The following is a 21450-nucleotide window of genomic DNA, read 5'->3' as shown; positions in this document are numbered from 1 at the left end:
TCAATTTGTCGTAATTATACCAGGTTTTCTTCAATTTTTACGGCTTTTATGTAATTTTTTCATATTTCTTCCATATTTTTCCCTATGTATATGGGCATATTCTGGCATATCCACGCATTGTTTGATTTTATCCGACGATATTTGCGTGTCCTATACACCAGCCTACTAAAATCCTAACTGTTCCCATCTTCCCGATGATCTACACGCATGAAGAAATAAATCTCGGGTGAACAGCCTGGTATGAGTGTGCATAGGACACAATATTTCGGCAATCGACCACGTTGCCATCATCAGGTGCGCTGATGTACTGAAGAATCACATACACGTATGAATTTTGAATAGGAAGATCATTGAAAGTATAGCAACACTCGGCTCGTACCTAGATGAAACTCAACGAGTGGTGCAGATTGGAAACTTGTAGTCTGGGAATAATTTTGTGTACTGTTACAGTGCATCAGGGAACTTGTCTGCAATCTCACGTGACGATGCATTTCATGGTATCTCGAAGTCTGGCACAGATCTACAGGTTCATCTGACTTCCACTTTACCGTGTACAGATCTGCAACAAGGAGTTGACATGTGTACAGAGCTGATTTCTGCTGCTACTCTGATATTTTTTCCCATAAGTATATGCTCTTATTGTTTACCAGATGAGCTTCGCTTCTTCTGTTTACACCGTCCAACTCTGATACGTCCCACCACCATGCCAGGAGATCTACAAACTGAAGATTTCGGTTATTTTTTTAATCCTAGTACTAAATTATTCGTTAGTTGACAGTGAGTCGACTGAACTTAGCATGCTGGAACATGAGAGTTTCCCCTCCGGCAACGTAATTTATAGTCGAATGCATTCGAACAGCAACCGTCCGCCGCTTATGGGTCTACACACAATCCTTGTACACACAATCCTTTGTACGTTATTTTTGATAGAGCTTTTTTTTACTCATCAGGTTTATTTCTTTATTATTTATTTTTTTTTTTTTTTGAGTGATCAGTTTTCCTCTCCTGTGCCAGCCTCTTCATCTTTGAGTAGCACTTGCAACCTACGTCCTCACTTCTCTGCTGGATGTATTCCAGTCTCTGTCTTCCTCTACAGTTTCTGCCCTCTACAGCTGCCTCTAATACCGTGGAAGTTATGCTCTTATGTTTTAACAGATCTCCTATCGTCCTATCCCTTTACCTCGTCAGTGTTTTCCACATATTCCTCTCATCTTCAATTATGTGCAGAACCTCCTCATTCCTTACCTTATCAGTCCATCTAATTTTCAACATTCGTCTGTAGCTCCACATTTCAAATGCTTCGATTCTCTTATGTTCCGGTTTTTCCACAGTCCATGTTTCACTTCCATACAATGCTGCGCTCCAAACTTATTTCTTCCTCAAATTAAGGCCTATGTTTGATACAAGTAGACTTCTCTTGGCCAGGAATGCCCTTTTTGCCATTGCTAGTCTGCTCTTGACGCCCTCCTTGCTACGTCCGTCACTGCTGCTAGGTAGCAGAATTCATTAACCTCATCTATTTCGTGAGCATCAGTCCTGATGTTAAATTTCTCGCTATTCTCATACCTGCTACCTCTCATTACTTTCGTCTTTCTTCGACTTACTGTCAGTCTACATTCTCTACTCATTAGACTCTTCATTCCGTTCAGAAGGTCATGTCATTCTTTTTCACTTCACCCAGGATAGCAATATCTTCAGCGAATCGTATCATTCACATCCTTTCACCTTGAATTTTAATTTCATTCGTGTACATTTCTTTAATTTTCGTTATGGCTTCTTCAATATACAGATTGAACAGTATGAGAGAGAGACTACATCTCTTACATCCTTTTTAATCCGAGCGCTTCGTTCTTGGTCGTCTACTCTTATCATAACTTCTTTGTTCTTATATATATTGCATGTTACCCGTCGCTCCCTGTAGCTTACCCGTGTTTTTCTCAGAATTTCGAACATCTTGCACGATTTTACATTGTCGAATGCTTCTTTTTAGGTCGACAAACCCTATGAAAGTGTATTGATTTTTCTTTAGTCTTGCTGCGATTATCAACCGAAACATCAGAATTGCCTCTCTGGTGCCTTTACCTTCCCTAAAACCAAATTCGTCGTCATCTAACACATAGTCAATTATCTTTTCCATTCTTCTAAATACTGTTCTTGTCAGCAACTTGGATGCATGAGCTCTTAAGCTGACTGTGCGATAATTCTCGCACTTGTCAGCTCTTGCATTCTTCGCAATTATGTTGGTGATATTTTTTCGAAAGTCAAATGGTATCTCGCCAGACTCATACATTCTGCACACCAACGAGAATAGTCGTTTTGTTGCCTCTTCAACCAGTGATTTTAGAAATTCTGATGGAACGTTATCAATCCCTTCCGCCTTGTTTGATCTCAAGTCCTGCAAAGCTCTTTTAATTCTGGTCATAATACTAGATCCTCTGTCTCTTCTAAATTGACTTCTGTATCTTCTTCTATCACATCAGAGAACTCTTCCCCCTCACAGAGGCCTTCAATGTAGGCCTTTCCACCTATCCGCTCTCTCCTCAGCATTTAACAGTGGAAGTCCCATTGCACTCTTAATGTTACCACCCTTGTTTCTAACTTGACGGAAGATTGTTTTGATTTTCCTTTATGCTCAGTCAGTCCTTCCGACAGTCAATTCTTTTTCGATTTCTTAAAATTTTTCATGTAGCCATTTCGTCTTAGCTTCCCTGCACTTCCCGTTTATTTTATTCCTTAGCAACTTGTATTTCTGAATTTCCCTGAATATTTTTGTACGTCCTTCTTTCATCGATCAGCTAAAGCATTTCTCTGTTAACCATGGTTTATTCGCTGTTATCTTCTTTGTATCTATGTTTTTCTTACCAACTTCTGTGATTGCCCTTTTTGAGTGATGTTCATTTCTCTTCAACTCTACTGCCTTCTGAGCTACTCCTTATTGCTTCATCTGTAGCCTTAGAGAACTTCGAGCATATCTCATCATTCCTTAGTACTTCCGTATCCCACTTCTTAGCGCACTGATTCTTACTATCTCTTAAACTTCAGCCTACTCTTCATGACTACTACATTGTGATCTGAGTCTATATCTGCTCCTGGGTACGCCTTGCAGTCCAGCACCTGATTTCCGAATCTGTGTCCGACCATGATGTGATCTAACTGAAATCGTCCCCTATCACCCACCCTTTTCCAAATATGCCTCCTCCTGTTGTGATTCTTGAACAGAGTATTCGCTATTACTAGCTGAAATTTATTACAGAACTCGATTAATCTTTGTCCTCTCTCATTCCTTCTCCCAAGTCCATATTCTCCTGTAATCTTTTCTTCTACTCCTTCCCCTACAACTGCATTTTAGTCCCCCCCCCCCCAATGTCTGATTTTCATGTATCTTTATGTACAGTATTACCCTTTCAATATTCTTATATACTACCTCTGTCTCTTCATCTTCAGGTAGCGATGTAGGTATACCTGAAGTATTGTCGTCGGTGTTGGTTTGGTATCGATTCTGATAAGATCAACTCTATCTCTGAACTATTCACAGTAACACACTCTCTGCCCTACCTTCCTATTCATAACAAATCCTACTCCTGTTATACTATCTTTTGCTGCTGTTGATATTAACCTACACTCATCTGACCTTAAATTCCTGTCTACTTTCCATTATGCTTCACTGACTCCTACTGTATGTAGGTTGAACCTTTGCATTTCCCTTGTCACGTTTTCTAGCTTCCGTACCACGTCGAAGCTTCTGACATTCCACGCCCCGACTCATAAAACGTTATGCTTTTACTGGTTGTTCAATCTTTTTTCTCGTGGTCATCCCCCTGCTGGCAGTCCCCTCCTGGAGATCCGAATGGGGGTCTATTCTGATATCATTTGCCCATGGGGAGATCATCATGACACTTTTTCAATTACTGGCCACATGTCACGTGCATACACGTTATGTGTCTGTAATACAATGGTTTCCGTTGCCTTCTGCATTCTCAAGCCATTGAACATTGCTGATTCTTCCGCTTTTAGGAGCAGTTTCCTATCCCAAGGATAAGAGAGTGTTCTGAACCTCTGCTCGCTCATCTGCCCTCTTTGACAAGATCTTTGGCAGAATGAGTGTGGCTCCTTATGCTGGAAACCTTCGGCGGCAAATGCGGATGATTTATCAAGATTTAAGCAATTGCGGGTTTCCAATCCAAGACCGAGGACATTTTGATTACTAATCAAAGAGGCTACCCCTAGACCACAGATGCCGGCCGCTGTGGCAGAGCGGTTCTAGGCGCTTCAGTCCGGAACCGCGCTGGTGCTACGGTCGCAGGTTCGAATCCTGCCTCGGGCATGGATGTGTGTGATGTCCTTAGGTTAGTTAGGTTTAAGTAGTTCTAAGTCTAGGGGACTAATGACCTCAGATGTTAAGTCCCATAGTGCTTAGAGCCATCTGAACCATTTTAGACCACGGGTACGCGCTCTCGATAGTGCTACAGATCCGCAATTAGCGAGAAACTCTTTGCAAAACAATTCTGTAAGGGATATAACCACATTTAAATTCATCTTGCTAATGAGCATAACGTCTATGATGCAAATTATATTACCAATATTTCGTAATAATTTTGTCTAGATTCTCCAGTAATAACAGTAAACCAAGGCATGCTGCTGGACCTACCACACCTCCTTTTATACTCTTAAAGATCCAAGGTGACGGCACAAGATCATCCCAGTTCCACTATTTTGTTTGTTAGACGTCCATTGGCTGGAGGGAGACAGTACTTCGTGAGCCTTATTCTGATGCACATGATAGAACAGCACAGTAGTCGGACGGTATCGTGTAGCACTGTACTCGAATGCACCCAGTCACTCACAACCAAATATTCTACAAATGCAATGAATTTGCTCTATTTATTGTATGTCTATGTGCTTTCTTGTGTTACAGATGGCTCCAATAAGCCCAACCCAGTCCTCCCTCTGGTGGGTCCACTATTCATTATATCTGGAACGGTGTCCTGGAGGATGAACCGTAATGCAGTACATCTGGGATAAAGTTCAAAGGTGAATGCAGCAGCGAGAGGACGGGATCGGCCATCCATGACTCTTTAATAGGCATAGACAAGCAGAAAATAGAGCAAATATACTGTATCTTTAGAATATATGATTGTGAGTGACTGACAGCATTATACTACACCGTCGGATTAATGTGTTATGCTATCTTTTACATAAGAATAATGCTGACGAAGTACTGTCTACCTCCATACAACAGATAGAAAAGCTTAAAAATTATGCTTTGTCTGCATTCAATTTTAACACTTCCCTTCTCCAGTAAACTACATGGGTTTTCATTACACATACTTCAGCAAAGGCGATATAAGTATTACACAGAGGCGCTATATTAAAGCAGGCGAAACATATCTATCCCAATCCATAACTGTGTTCTCACACATGCAGTCGAATTAAGATATTACCGAATTTAGGTAGGTTCACACTAGTGGGTCGCGAGACCTATTCAGTTGGGTCGCCGGACGATTTTTACAATAACTAAGTAAAATACAGTATCTTACCGATTGAAAGTGTAAAATCATATTTCAATATGAAAGTTTTATAATCTGAAGAGTTATATTCAAAATCATTCTGAGTAAGAAAGTATTGTCTTAATAAAGTGCTTTGGGCGAAACGAGAACAGCGCAAGCGCAGGACTCATCGGTAATTGCGATGATTCAGCACCGCTTTCCCTTGCACTTGCGACAATGTGACTCATGACTGTGAGAGCGTGCGTTGTTTGTTTGTTGGTATAGTGTGTGCATGCGTGTTTATTGTGGCGGCTTGTTTCATTTCATTTCACTACGGAAGCGTGGATTAAAATAGGATCGTGCCGTAAAAGACAGACTTCATGTAAATATGACGAACCGTCCACATCCGGGACCAGTGCATCATGTAATACACCTAAAGGTGATTGTGTTAATGAAGTTAGTGAACTGAACTCCTTCCAGAAGAAGGCAAAATTTTGCTTTCGTAAATACAATGATGATTATTTGAAATATTGTTTGTGTTTTCTGGCATAGATCAAGAGCCGCTTCATCAGTGTGTTGATGTGCTCTGAAGTACTTGCTAACGAGAGTACGAAACCCTCAAAACTGAAAAGACATTTATCAAGGAAACATCCAGAATACGTAAGTAACTCAACCGATTTTTTCCAGAACAAAAAAACGAGAATTTTTAAAGTCAAAATGAGTGATGACAAATTCGACTTCTGGGAAACAAAATAAGCAAGTTATAAGCTTCATATCAACTGTCATTACTGATAGTCAAAAAGAGAGCAGCTCATCCCATAGGAGAAAATATTATTTTACCAGTGGCCAAAATAATATCTGTTGCTTTATTTAGAGATCGATGAAATCTCAGAGTTTGTAAAACCGTCCATGATCACAGGTTTCAAGCAAAGTGACTACTTTTCACTTCAGCTCGATGAAAGCACAGATATAGCAGGCGACGCACGAAATCTGTAAGCAGTTTCTTGGACACGTTAAATGACGAAAACTGGCTAATACATCTTTCATATTTGGGTGACATATTCAGTGCTCTTAATAGCCTCAATTCATCGCTGCCAGGAAGGATGTCCACAAGTTCTATGTTAAGATAAAATAGAAGCAACTATTAAAAAATTAGAAAAATGATCCAGTAAAGTGAAAGAGAGCTGTTTTGATGCATTCCCACTCCTCAATGATTTCTTAGAAACATATGGAATCAAAGTTAACGAGGAAACAGCAGCTGCCACGAAGGAACATCTTGAAGCACTGACCTCTAGTTTCAGGTACTTATTCTGAAATAATTTTACTAGAAATCACTTAGATTTGAAGTATTCCTTTTAAACATGTTTATAATTTTCACATTGTTTTTCACCCAGTATAGAAAAGTAACAATTAAGTTCAACCACCTCCATTTTCAAAATGATATTTGGGCTCTCCCCACATAGCGAACTCAAAAGAATCTGATAGTTTCACATTACTCCCACTGAAAGTTGTTTGCTCATTTAAGAGAGTTGCTTAATCTTGATTTCTTGTTGTAGGTATTACTTTCCAAGAATTCCTGATGAACTGCTATGGATAAGAAATTCGTTTGTAGAGGACAACCTTAAAAAGTTAAAAGTGTCGGCATCTGTAGAAGACTCCCTGCCAAAGCTATAGTGTGATTCTTCTTTGAAATCTTTATTTCAAGAATTAAGCCTAATACCATTCTGGATGAAAGTGAAGGGAGAGTACTGAGCGCTTGCAAACATAGCTTGAAGGAACTAATGGCATTCTCACTACTTACTTATGTGGATGTGCTTTTTCTGGCTTGGTTTTTTAAAAAACAATTATAGAAACAAACTTTGTGCGGAAAACGATTTACGATTAAAACTAACAAGCTGCAATCTAAATATATAAAGTGTCATTAATACCAAAACCACACAATACCACAAATCTCATTAAGCTCACCATTTAATTTGCATGAAATAAAATTCTTATGGGCCAAAATATTGTTTCTTTGTTTAATTGTGTTCCTCTCACCATTTTCAAAATTATTACTCAGCAAAGCATTTTTTCATACAATACTAAGTTTAGTTTGATATTATTATAATTTTTATATTACTATTAACTGCTGCATAGTGACTGTAGGGGTAGAGTGTACATATGTGTATACCGGGTCGCGAAAATTTTTCCAGAAAAATAGTGGGTAGCGCTACAAAAAAGTTTGGGAACTACTGCCGTAGAGTGTTCTGTAGGAGAGTGAAGTGATGCCACATATATCATCTTTAATAATGTGAGGGGAGTGTACTCAAGAGACTTGCTGTTGGGAAAAAATTTCTATATTATCCTATCGTACACATAAGCAAAACAACCTAACATCAGATGAGGAAATCTTTGTGCAAGACAAATGCTGCCGTGGTGATACTGCTGTAAACAGCAGTATATTACATCTCCATTGGCTACTGATTGTGGTGCTTGTTAGTGTGTATTTTCATGCAGGAGGGCGTCGGTTCGGTTTTTCCTCACTTTATATGCTAGTGAGACATAGCTTCACCCCTTTAAAAGCGATACTACTACTACTTATAAGCATGACTGCCAAGGGAAGTGTAAGTGAGGGAATGTACGTCCCCAACTTAAAAAGACATAAAATCCATTAATTTCCTAAGAGACAGTCTCCTAACGTCGTTCCAGTTAGTTTATAAGCAGCTCAAGTAGCAGATATACGTGGGTTATGCCTACATAGGACACCAGAATAGTGTAGGAGGAAGCAGTTTCATCAGTTTAAAGTTTGTCACTGTAGTGATTGGGTTAGGAAAGTCGCAGGTTGGTTATATGTCTGATGTTGGACAGATATATCCTGCATTACAGTACAACAGCATTGCATTCTGCATGACCAACACTTCAGAAACCATATTGTTTTCACACTATAGCATTTTTGGATGCAGAACCCTGTAACCATAGGAGTGTGTTTTCATGTTCTACGATCATATCTCTCATGGCAGTACCTTTCAGGTACTGACTCCAGAGAGTGGAATAATACGTCAGAATTGACAACACAGTTGATTTACATGATTTCGTCTGCAGAGTATAAACCACACGTTCCTACTTAACCGTCTGTTGTATCACCACAAGACTCTCATGTCTACTACACGCCGATAAGAGGTCCTACCTTCATCTCCAGGCACGGCTCTGGAGAGATCTTGTGCATTTGGTTAGGTGCAGTTAATGGACACAGTTTGCCCAGTTCCTTTAAAAGACATGGAATGTAGTGAGCGTAGGACCCTCATTCTTCTGATCAGATGCAGTTTAAACTGGTGAGTGTGTTGAAGGGAGGACTGGTCAAGGACAATGTGGGAGGGATCTGTCAATTTCTAACTTTATTCTACAAATGCGAGGATACTCTGTGATGCCAGTCCACACAGGAAAGTGTGGGCAGTTGTAATTGTAAATTCTGTACTGTGATCACCATGTTGGAAATATGTAGATGAATAAATTGCATCGGTATAAGACACTCTCTTCTGTACTTTGGTGTATATGGCCACATGGACATACTGCACAGTCATCTATTTGCATTTGCAACCTAATACATGGTACTTGCAAAGTTGTGGAGGGGTAATTTTGCAATGATTCAGAAACTGGGAGCCGATCTGGTGTGTCATTCACTGGCATTGAAATTACGGAACAACTGGTATACTTTGATGTATATGACAGAAAGGACATACTGCACAGTCATCTATCTCTGCACTCACAATCTAGTATATGGCAGTTGAAAAATGGTGAAGCAATGATATAGCGATAATACAGAAATTGGGAAGCTTTCTTCTGTGTCATGAGCAGGTGTTGAAATTACAGAACAACTGGTAAAATTGCTGAAACTGATCACGCTATCATCTGTATTGCAGTATATACACTCCTGGAAATGGAAAAAAGAACACATTGACACCGGTGTGTCAGACCCACCATACTTGCTCCGGACACTGCGAGAGGGCTGTACAAGCAATGATCACACGCACAGCACAGCGGACACACCAGGAACCGCGGTGTTGGCCGTCGAATGGCGCTAGCTGCGCAGCATTTGTGCACCGCCGCCGTCAGTGTCAGCCAGTTTGCCGTGGCATACGGAGCTCCATCGCAGTCTTTAACACTGGTAGCATGCCGCGACAGCGTGGACGTGAACCGTATGTGCAGTTGACGGACTTTGAGCGAGGGCGTATAGTGGGCATGCGGGAGGCCGGGTGGACGTACCGCCGAATTGCTCAACACGTGGGGCGTGAGGTCTCCACAGTACATCGATGTTGTCGCCAGAGGTCGGCGGAAGGTGCACGTGCCCGTCGACCTGGGACCGGACCGCAGCGACGCACGGATGCACGCCAAGACCGTAGGATCCTACGCAGTGCCGTAGGGGACCGCACCGCCACTTCCCAGCAAATTAGGGACACTGTTGCTCCTGGGGTATCGGCGAGGACCATTCGCAACCGTCTCCATGAAGCTGGGCTACGGTCCCGCACACCGTTAGGCCGTCTTCCGCTCACGCCCCAACGTCGTGCAGCTCGCCTCCAGTGGTGTCGCGACAGGCGTGAATGGAGGGACGAATGGAGACGTGTCGTCTTCAGCGATGAGAGTCGCTTCTGCCTTGGTGCCAATGATGGTCGTATGCGTGTTTGGCGCCGTGCAGGTGAGCGCCACAATCAGGACTGCATACGACCGAGGCACACAGGGCCAACACCCGGCATCATGGTGTGGGGAGCGATCTCCTACACTGGCCGTACACCACTGGTGATCGTCGAGGGGACACTGAATAGTGCACGGTACATCCAAACCGTCATCGAACCCATCGTTCTACCATTCCTAGACTGGCAAGGGAACTTGCTGTTCCAACAGGACAATGCACGTCCGCATGTATCCCGTGCCACCCAACGTGCTCTAGAAGGTGTAAGTCAACTACCCTGGCCAGCAAGATCTCCGGATCTGTCCCCCATTGAGCATGTTTGGGACTGGATGAAGCGTCGTCTCACGCGGTCTGCACGTCCAGCACGAACGCTGGTCCAACTGAGGCGCCAGGTGGAAATGGCATGGCAAGCCGTTCCACAGGACTACATCCAGCATCTCTACGATCGTCTCCATGGGAGAATAGCAGCCTGCATTGCTGCGAAAGGTGGATATACACTGTACTAGTACCGACATTGTGCATGCTCTGTTGCCTGTGTCTATGTGCCTGTGGTTCTGTCAGTGTGATCATGTGATGTATCTGACCCCAGGAATGTGTCAATAAAGTTTCCCCTTCCTGGGACAATGAATTCACGGTGTTCTTATTTCAATTTCCAGGAGTGTAGTCCCTTATCAACAGTGTCTTTCTCAGCCCATCCGTCCACTGGTACAATTTTGGTTAACACATACTGATTGACTGACACCACTTGGTTGAGATGAGAGAGCCTTAGCGGAACACTGGATTTCTGCTACTTGTCACTGTGGAGTATGGAATTTGATGTAGAGGTCATCACCTTCAAACAGTTGCTTGGAAGTGTTCCTCAACGCTTAAGAGTAATCCTATTTCCATATGCTACGATGTCTTCCACACTTTTTTTCACCAATAAGATAATAGTACATTTTTATTGCTACTAACTCACACTTGTTGTGAATGGCACCTTCCAGTGACAGTCAACACCTGAACAATAATCATGTACATGACTGCAAAATGAGGAAACAATGCTCTTCGAAATGGAACACCGAGACTTCTGCTACCCCATCGCTGTGTAAGGTGAGATTAACTGTATAGGTCAACACCTTTGGAATGCTGCTGGAAATGCTCTACAATGCCACGATCTCTTCCAGTTTCCATATGTTGTGATATCTTCCACAGTTTTGTCAATAAGAAACATCGCCTCTGTGTTTTATTTCTATCAACCTGTGTGTTATGGGAACTGCATAGTTTATACCATGTGATGTTCAGCTTTCTGTAAGAGCCAATGGATCAAAAAGTGTTAATGTTGGTTTAACACACGACACAGACCTTGAAGTCATGGTAGTTAAAAACAAAGTGTATGGTGGTGTACAAAGCTGTAGTCGTACACTGCTTGGATGTGCTACAGCCGAAAGTACAGTGTATTTAAGTGCTTATGGAGGAATAACAGAGGAACCCTCTCTTGTGATTGATAGTTTGTTGGATACGGTCTTCCCCCAGTACAGTCGACAAAACTTTACACAGGTCTGTGCAAGTGACTTCAACCATTACCCACCAGCTACAATAGAGCAATACATATATATGCTTGATGTCAACACACAGACATTATTTGTTTTTCGATACATCGGAAGAGAGAAATGCAGTAAAATCTTATAGCAGGTTCTGTTAAAGGAGTGGTATAACTGGCTAAAGTTTCGGTGCATATAGTTCTCTCAAAACTACACCAATTTTGTACATGTAACTAATACAAATTGACTGTACCTATTTGCGTGGAATCAGGATTGTTTTCATTATAATCACTAAGATTGCATGTTTAAAAACTGGTTTTACCACGAACTCTATGTTATTTATTATTTCATTACCTCTCATTATAAAGTAGTCAACACTTGAATGACAGCTCATTGTGGAACCTCGAAATGATAGTGATTTCTCTGATATGTGAGCAGATTGTGTGAAACAGGCAGTGATGATCAAATTGCTTACAAAATGAGAATGAAGTAATCTGCTGGTATTGCGAATGATTGGCTGCTGTATGACAGGAACTTTACAGAAGTCGGTAGATAGGAATTATGGTACCAAAATGTCAAATGTAGGCATGTAGACCGTATTTGGTTTTGATGTATCGGAAGAGAGGAATGCGAAAAAATCTTACTGGAGGTTGTATTACAAGACAGGCTCTTACAATTTGTTTTGTGGGTGGGGTGTGGTGGGTAGGTGGGTGGCTGGGTTGTGTGGGGTGGGTGTGGGTATGTATAAGTGATAATAATTAAATGATCAGTTTCATTAATTTGCATATCAATTTGATATCAAAAGTGTCCTAGCATTGCCATCTCCCTATTACTACTATATTTTAAAGGAACTGATGCTGTCATCCATCCTGTCACCTGTTACGATTATGCATATTGCTTCCTCTCTTTCCCGCATTTCGGCTTTCTTATGCAAAAACAGTTATGTGTGTGTTATCTCCTGACCACTCAAGCTTCGAAGGCGAGAGGCACTTGTTGTTCGCTCCTGATATCCATCCCTCAGAACATGACTGAGAGTAAAAGAACAGCCACACATGGCCTGCAGTGTGGAGAGTAGTCCAACATCCCTTCCTCCCTACACAAGTATGAGCAATGTGGTACCATGTTGTCGATCACAAATACACTATGAGATAAAGGTTACATGCTATCAGATTGGCAAGTTCTCCCCTCTGCCCACAGTACCACCTCCGAGACACTGACGAATATTGTTTGACATGTGGATTATCGCTTGACGTATGAATGCTGGTACAGAAGATCCTCACTTGCTACCTCCATACCCTACTTCACAAGATTGTCCTCTGGCCCCTCCTATGCCCAGAGGATACTTACTTCCTGACTTCGAGGAGTCACACTCTCACATGATTTAAAGACATGTCCATTTACTACTTATTCCAGAACTAGAAGAAGATAGTTCTTGAGTACAGGCAGTGTCTCCAAGACAATCATAGTACACTTAAGCACACTCCTCACTACAAACAACTCTTTTCAAATTATTTCTGCAGTGTATTCGTAAACCCACTCTTCAGGTTAGGGAGTACTAGTCAGGGGATGACCCCCGCAGTGGACCTTGACACAAGGTGAAATGGTTATCGACTTAGTACCAGTGAACACTGTCTGCAAATGGGATAGCATGCAGGATTTTATCTACTTTATTATTTTGATTTCCTTCCACTGTGTGATCTTTGCCTAAGCGATATAACTGCAGCAATTTCCATTTTCGTATTTGTTCTTGGATGTTTTGAGTTCATCTGTCTATTGGAGGACAGATGCTTGATATAAGTGTACTTACATTTTATTTCATATTGATATGACTTTATGTTATTTAAATTTTTTGCAATATCTTCTCTGCAACAGAAACAATCTGTATTAAAATTATATCCCAAATTTTGGAGCTGTAGGAAGGAAAAAAATAGGAGAGGGTGGTTCAGGGAAGTGGAGTGGGAAGCATCATGACCGGGCCTTGAGTTTCGCACAAATGCCTAGAGGTGAGGTGATCACTCTACTACCTTAAGGCACACTAAAAAGACGAAAGAAGAAAAAGTGGTTAAATTGATCGCACGTGTAAAGCAGGAAATCTGGGCTTTGTGTCTTGATCTGACAAATTTTTTCATATATTACTAATAAACTGTGCAGCTGAAGTCTAATTGATTTGGCAATTTTAAATACATTTCTTCAGTAATTTTATTCACTTATGAAATCTGCTATCAGCAGTCTATTTGCGTTTGAGAGTGACATAGATATTTACGAGTAAAAAGCTTGAATTAGAAATGATGTGAATTATCCTTTAATGAATCTAGCTTTGCACAGAAGCGGGTGAAATATGAGGGTATAAAACTCTTTGACAATCTGCTCGTGGAAATATCTGACGGACAGCAGAAGTACTTTCGAATGTAGATTTAAGATATTTCTCCATACCAGCTCTTTCTATACCATACAGAAATCCTTGAACATAAATAATTAATCGTTTACGCAAGAAACTGTAAACGACGAACGTCAGGCCTATAAATATTTTCATTTTTTAAAAATATTTCTCTTATGTTTGTTCTGTTGACATGTTCCTCATCGTAGCGCTTAACATGAATGTGACTCATGAAATGCGTAACTAAGCCAGTAACTTACAGACTGCAGACTAAGATCTCATTTCTGCCAAGCAAACGCCTTAATTTCATTGCACCTTTGCACCCTTCGTACCATTCCACGTTAGTTTTAGCAATGAAGGCTATACGATTTCATCACGCATTACACAGAGACTTCTTCTCATTATACATTGGTCCATAACAAGAAAGGCCACATGCTCAGCATTTGTCTTTAGCCATCCTGTTCCTTTCATTTCAATGTTGTCCTGAAAAAGATACACTACACAGTAGTAATCAATTTGTCTGGATTTTGTTCATTTAAGATGAACACTAACTTTCTGGTAGGTTAATAGATCAGAAACATGTTACGTCGTTTTCGAGAGTAGCTGATACATGAAACGTTGTGGCTTTGCTCAAAACTTAACGGTAGTGAACTGCTCATACACTTCCACTGAGCCGTTAATTTTTGGTGAAACTTGTCGCAGTGCAAATGACACAGTCAGGAAAAACTTTTACGCAAGACAACATTATATCAAGTAAAATATTGCTAATATGAGCAGTCTTCCTTATTTTGTGTACGTCCACCATGAACCTGTAAGATGTAAACTGACTTGCGGCTACAGTATTGAAAACTCTATTCGTATATAGAAACAATGTACAGTCGTGCTCAAAAGTATCCGAACGACCTGAATTGCATTTCGCCTGATTCACATGCAACTCGCATAACTCAGCTGCCTAGGTCCTCTAATCGCTCCTTGGTATAGTCGTTCGACTATTGAAAATGGTTCCAACAAGTCACCACTAGAAAACACTGCTCTGTATCGCAGTAACTCAAGATGTAAAATAATACCATGATACTACAAACATCAGGCAACACTTTATCACAGGTAAGACTGTCCTTAAGGCTTGTAAGCTCACATTTACTACAGTAAATGACATACCTGAAATAATACCACTCTCATTATAACGTCAGATAGGCAAAGCACGTAATAAGTTCGTCGTATTCAGGATGTCATTTTCAAAGTAACATACCGTACTTATTATTTAACACAAAATGACATTAAAAAGTTATACACGAGCAGATAATTGCGAAAATGTATGAACTTTAAATGACACGACGAACCGTCTCGTTCTGCATATGGATTTAAACCCAGGTCATGCAGACTAAGCATAGATTTAGTGACTGACGGAAACTAACAGTCATTCCTGACTAATCATACAGAAAGTGATATCCTTCGATTTTAGACAGTATCAGTTAGCAAATATCAACTTTAAATTACATAAACATTTTTAATGGACGCGAATACCTACACAGCATCTATTGTCCCTGTTAACTAACTACGAGAGATGTTAAATATTACTTCTTCACAAGTAACTTTCTTGAAATGCCGTGAGGTAAAGCATTGTGTTGGTCAGGGATTCGAACCCAGAATCTAATCGGATTGATATCGAAGCACAATCAACTGTGACTTAACGGATTTTCTCGGCAGTAGCTAGATGGTTTAACTGAAATGACGAGACGAAACATTAATTTTTTCCTTCTCAGGACTCCAACCCGGCACCTATCGCTTTTATATTCCACAGAAAACTAACGTTAAATATGGGTTTGTTGCACCAGCAGCGACATGTGAGCATGTTATAACTAGAATAATATGACGAAAACTTCAGTGCTGACTGGAAATCGAACCCCACACATATCGTTGTTGATTACACACAAAGAGACGTCAGCTACCGAATTTTTCTCCACCAGCAGCTCAGAATAACATCCATCAACTTACAGTGATCTCGCAAATAGGTCTGTGTCTCACTGGGGGGCAAAAACGTCAGATATCGTTAGTGTTGACAACGAATGAAAATACATTAAAAATCAAAATTATGACCCACCAGCAGATAGGTGTTCTCATACTAGAGATTGATAATACATAATTAAAACTTAAGTGTCGGACCAGGATTCGAACCCATTCACGAGCAATATGTGGAGATGTTGAGGGATAAGCAGTTTTGAACAAACAACAAATAGTGGTCGAGCTGTATCGTCACGAAGGGATCAAATTCCTCGTTAAGGGCGGTCTGAGTTGCATTCCCAGTCCAGAACCAATTTTATCGACATACAGAAGCTCAAATAAAAGATGGAATGAGTGTCCTGTGACCCTACATATCGTTTGTTTCGTCACTAGAAATAAATAACTAATGTAAGAAAGGTTACTGGTGGTAGAGTCTCTACATGTCAGCACTCCTGGCTTTATTGTGGTTCAACCTAACGTCTACTTGGTAGACAAGGAATATCATGTTTAATGTGAATTTCAGACCACAATGCCATTATACCTTCTTCACTTGGCGTGGCCAGAAGAGAACAGAATCTGTCTCTCCCTATCAAAAATCATAGGCAGAAGTTGGAATCGAACCCAGACCATAAGTACACGAACCGATCATCAACACAACAGACCACCAAACCCTCTTCTCTGTGACTCATTTTTCTATCAACGCTGTTGAGCCACGCTGGATGAGAATTCTGACACCCAGGCTCTCTGTAGTGGTTTGCACCATGTTCAGTACATTCATTTACTTGATTGACTGAATCGCCATGAACTAGCTGCCTCGGCTACCCAGTGCATTCATTCGACTCTATTCTGTAATCACCGAAATAAAATGACGTAACTGTCACCTACACAGAACTGCCAACAGTGTAGGATGCAGAATTTCAAATAGGAAGTGTTCCTTTCCACTTGCACTACTCTATTGCGCTATCTTTCGGTTGAAAACGTCGTACAGTGCAAAAGAAAAGCTATAGCTGTCGGTCTCTCAGAAGTCTATATCCGGCCATATGCATTATCTCACAGCACTGTGGAATGCGGAAATTCTGGAGGATTGTTGTTGACCTCTGGTGGCGCTGAAACTCTGTGTCAGCTATTAGCGTGATGGTAAGTGTCGCGCACCGTAGGTAAGCGGTCGCGAATTCGAGTGCATATACTGCTACATTTTTTAAAACGCAGTTCTACTGTCTGCTGAAGTTATCAATCTAATGGAAGTTTGAAAATAATTCCCTTCACTTCTCAACCCAAAGTAGTCGCATTTGGATGAAAGGGCTAACTTCTGCGACATTTTGTTTTTTTCAGGTTTAATAGACGGCCAGGCAGCAGATGCATCTCCAAACTTTTCTATTATGTATGGGGAAAGCGCATCTTGCCAAAATACGTCAGAAAAGTATTTTCTACATTAGCTATCGTGTGGTAGTGGCATTTTATTCTTCTTCAGACCTTGTTTGACAGCTTTAACTGAGAACAAGTTTTCTACATGCATGTAATCAATAAACTGTATGTGCATTGTCAGACTGCTACAGATAACATCAGAGGATTTGCATGTATCGTTCGTTTATGATGAATTTCTCTTTCATGTTAACTATTGTTTTAACAACACTAAAAGAAACCTTACGAAAAGTGTGCTCTGTATTATATGAAATAAAATGAAACTACCCACGATAGCCTTACGACAAAAGTCTGCAGCATTATAAGTTTTTCACCATTACACTATGAGCCGAAGGTGTTATCTTGCGATTTCCTTATGGAAGAGGACGCTGAAATTCCCACAGCACGCCGCAACCATTTGCTGGTATCCAGCCCCAAACTGTGACAGACGTCCGGCCCCACGTTTGCCTCTGCTGGACATATTTACGGTCGTATCTCGTCCCACTTGGTCGATACACATGGACAGATGTATTTGGAGTAGTTGAAAATACCTTCTCGTCGGTAAATATAACTCGGTCCCAGTACGAAAACGGCTTCCTTTTGTAGGCCAGTGCGAAATTTAACCTGGCAGCACTATGTTGTTCTGTCAGTATTTTCCTTAACAGCCGATTTCCGTACATACCTTCCTTCCTCGTTGGGCCGACGATGTATGATCGTACTGCTCACTGTTAGCTGCAGGATGTTTTTAATAGCATAATCTCCACGTCAGAAGCTTGCTTCTACTTAACCATTTAATAGACTCGCATTTTTTCCACCGTGACTAATTTTGTAAGGTAAGCACATCATCCATTTCAGTAAGCTCCTGGGGCTGGGAAATGTGGCCACAACGATCTGGTGGAACGAACTATCACAGGTGCATTGCACTGGGTTCAGGAATTTGCTTTTAAGAGGCACAAACAGATTTACTTTACCTCTGGTATCCTCATCAGAAAGACGTTATAATCCAGAATCCGCATTAAACTTTATGTTCCTTCATTACCATCTGGGCAGAACAGGTTTACGTTGGGAAATGACATAGGTGGAAGTCATGGTGAACAGGTATACTGTCACCTGAAAACTTACTTACATTAGAAAATTTTATTTTATTTGATGAACCGATAGCCATTTAAAGGAACAGGGCTCTTATTTTACTTGTACTTGATTGAACCGGAGACGTTGACAACTTTGGTGCTGGATTCGAATTTGTATCTCCTCTTTCGAGGGTCTGAATCTCTCGGAACAGTATAGGTCAATCATTTCGTTCCTTTTCCCAAAACTCCAAAGGTAAGTATGTGGGTCCGAATCCTGATCCAGTACAAAAATATTCATAATTTCATTTCAAGCCCTATCATGTGCACACTGGCCTGCTAGTGAAAATAACGTGCATTATTAATGTCTGTTCATGTGTTGCCAACAATCGCAATAGGTGTCTGGTCAAACACGCACACATCTTACTGTTGGTGAATAAGTAATTGATACTTAAGCTATATTCGTGGATGATAAAGAAGGACGGTAGGTGTGCGGTTCGATTGTCACTCAGGCACAAAAATTTCTATCCCTATTTTCGATTTAAACACCTAGGAGCTGGTAAGAAAAACCGATACGTAACATGTGATTTTACTTAGTTAACAATCCGATTACGTGTTGGGTTTGTATCTCTGTCACATAACTTCACATCATGTGCTTCATCTTTAAATGCTTGCTACTTTGTTACTTCTGAATGGAGGTATATAAGATATCTTTCGTGGTTAGTTAACAGGGATGAAAGGGTCTTGATAGGAATCCCGGTTTATTACAATAACAGTCGTCTTTTATTTTCAAGTTTAGATTTGGTTACTGATATTGGCGAAAAATTCTGTAATTCATGACTCTTCATGGTTATTCAGCAATATGATTAGATTAGATTAGATTTGATTACATTAATACTTGTTCCATAGATCATGAATACGACATTTCGTAATGATGTGAAACGTGTCATTTTAATGAAAGATTTCTTTACATACCATGATCCAATTTCTTTACAACAATTTTTTACTCTCTCTCTCGTTCTTTTTTATTTATCTCTCTCTCTCTCTGTCTCTCTCTTCTCCCTCGCACACACACACACACACACACACACACACACACACACATTCTTTTTTTATTGTTATGTTGTGCTCGGCTGTCGCCCAGGCACGAAAACGTCTGTGAATGAGTTTCTTAGTTTTGAGTACACTTACGAAAGAAATATAAAAACAACTATGAGAGTCACTGATTTATTATGTTTGGTTAGCAGTCAGTTCTGTGTATTCTTAGTAACTAAGGTCCAGTCCCTAAACCTAGTTACAGAAATGCGAATCAGACGCATTACGTATTCCAGGCCGTGGCAGCCGCGTCTTTGAGACGCCAGCTATGGTCACTTCCCAGCCCGCTGTAGCAACACATCGGTTCGTCTACTTCCTGCTGTTACTGTAACTGAGATTTGGCAACAAGGCAAGGTATGTTTGCCAACTCTGTGATCGACGAGTTATTTCCTAGTATGCACGGAATTAAGCTTCAAAGTTCACTTGATTTTTCCAGTCATTTCCATTGAATAATCTGAGTTATTATCATTTGAGGTGCGACAAACGATTGTAAATTTACGGTTTCCAGCCCAGGAAAGTCGCTGCACGTGGAAATCGCAACTAATCTCGTCCTTTCAATAGCAGTTTACGAGTTCTAACCACCATTGGCCTTGTAAGAGGAATCCGAGACTCTGTGGTAACGTGCTCAGCTGTGAAAAAGCGTGTGTTATGGCTCACGGTTCCAATTTCGCTAACTCTAAAGTTTTTATCCCTTCTGTGAAAGAGCAACAAGCAGTCAGATCAAACATCTATAAGGAAATCGCAAGATAACAAAAATGGCTCTGAGCACTATGGGACTCAACTGCTGAGGTCATTAGTCCCCTAGAACTTAGAACTAGTTAAACCTAACTAACCTAAGGACATCACAAACATCCATGCCCGAGGCAGGATTCGAACCTGCGACCGTAGTGGCCTTGCGGTTCCAGACTGCAGCGCCTTTAACCGCACGGCCACTTCGGCCGGCCAAGCAAGATAACACCTTCGGCTCATAGTGTAATAGTGAAAAACTTATAATGCTGCAGACTTTTGTCGTAAGGCTATCGTGGGTAGTTTTATTTTATTTCTTATAATACAGAGCACAATTTTCGTAAGGTTTCTTTTAGTGTTGTTAAAACAGTAGTTAACATGAGAGAGAAATTCATCATAAACGAACGATACAAGCAAATCCTCTGATGTTATCTGTAGCAGTCTGACAATGCACATACAGTTTATTGGAGGAGGAGGAGATTAGTGTTTAACGTCCCGTCGACAACGAGGTCATTAGAGACGGAGCGCAAGCTCGGGTGAGGGAAGGATGGGGAAGGAAATCGGCCGTGCCCTTTCAAAGGAACCATCCCGGCATGTGCCTGAAGCGATTTAGGGAAATCACGGAAAACCTAAATCAGGATGGCCGGAGACGGGATTGAACCGTCGTCCTCCCGAATGCGAGTCCAGTGTGCTAACCACTGCGCCATCCCGCTCGGTACAGTTTATTGATTACAAGCATGTAGAAAACTTGTTCTCAGTTAAAGCTGTCAAACAAGGTCTGAAGAAGAATAAAATGCCACTACCACACGACAGCTAATGTAGAAAATACTTTTCTGACGTATTTTGGCAAGATGCCCTTTCCCCATACATAATAGAAAAGTTTGGAGATGCATCTGCTGCCTTTCCGTCTATTAAACCTGAAAAGAACAAAATGTCGCAGAAGTTAGCCCTTTCATCCACATGCGACTATTTTGGGTTGAGAAGTGAAGGGAATTATTTTCAAACTTCCATTAGATTGATAACTTCAGCAGACAGTAGAACTGCGTTTTAAAAAATGTAGCAGTATATGCACTCGAATTCGCGACCGCTTACCTACGGTGCGCGACACTTA

General features: G+C 41.0%; 1 protein-coding gene and 1 non-coding gene across 2 annotated transcripts in view; both read right to left on the bottom strand.

Moving 5' to 3' along the window:
- LOC126089446 (pickpocket protein 19-like) overlaps positions 1 to 21450 on the bottom strand; it is a 151576-nt gene that overhangs the window by 22667 nt on the left and 107459 nt on the right. The gene's annotated exons all lie outside the window — the stretch shown is intronic.
- Trnaa-cgc (transfer RNA alanine (anticodon CGC)) lies at positions 20980 to 21052 on the bottom strand. Its single transcript has one exon. It is a non-coding gene; the product is annotated as a tRNA-Ala (tRNA).

This window comes from Schistocerca cancellata, chromosome 1 (assembly GCF_023864275.1).
Source record: "Schistocerca cancellata isolate TAMUIC-IGC-003103 chromosome 1, iqSchCanc2.1, whole genome shotgun sequence".
Lineage (NCBI taxonomy): Eukaryota > Metazoa > Arthropoda > Insecta > Orthoptera > Acrididae > Schistocerca > Schistocerca cancellata.
This window is presented reverse-complemented; position numbering and strand designations above follow the sequence as displayed.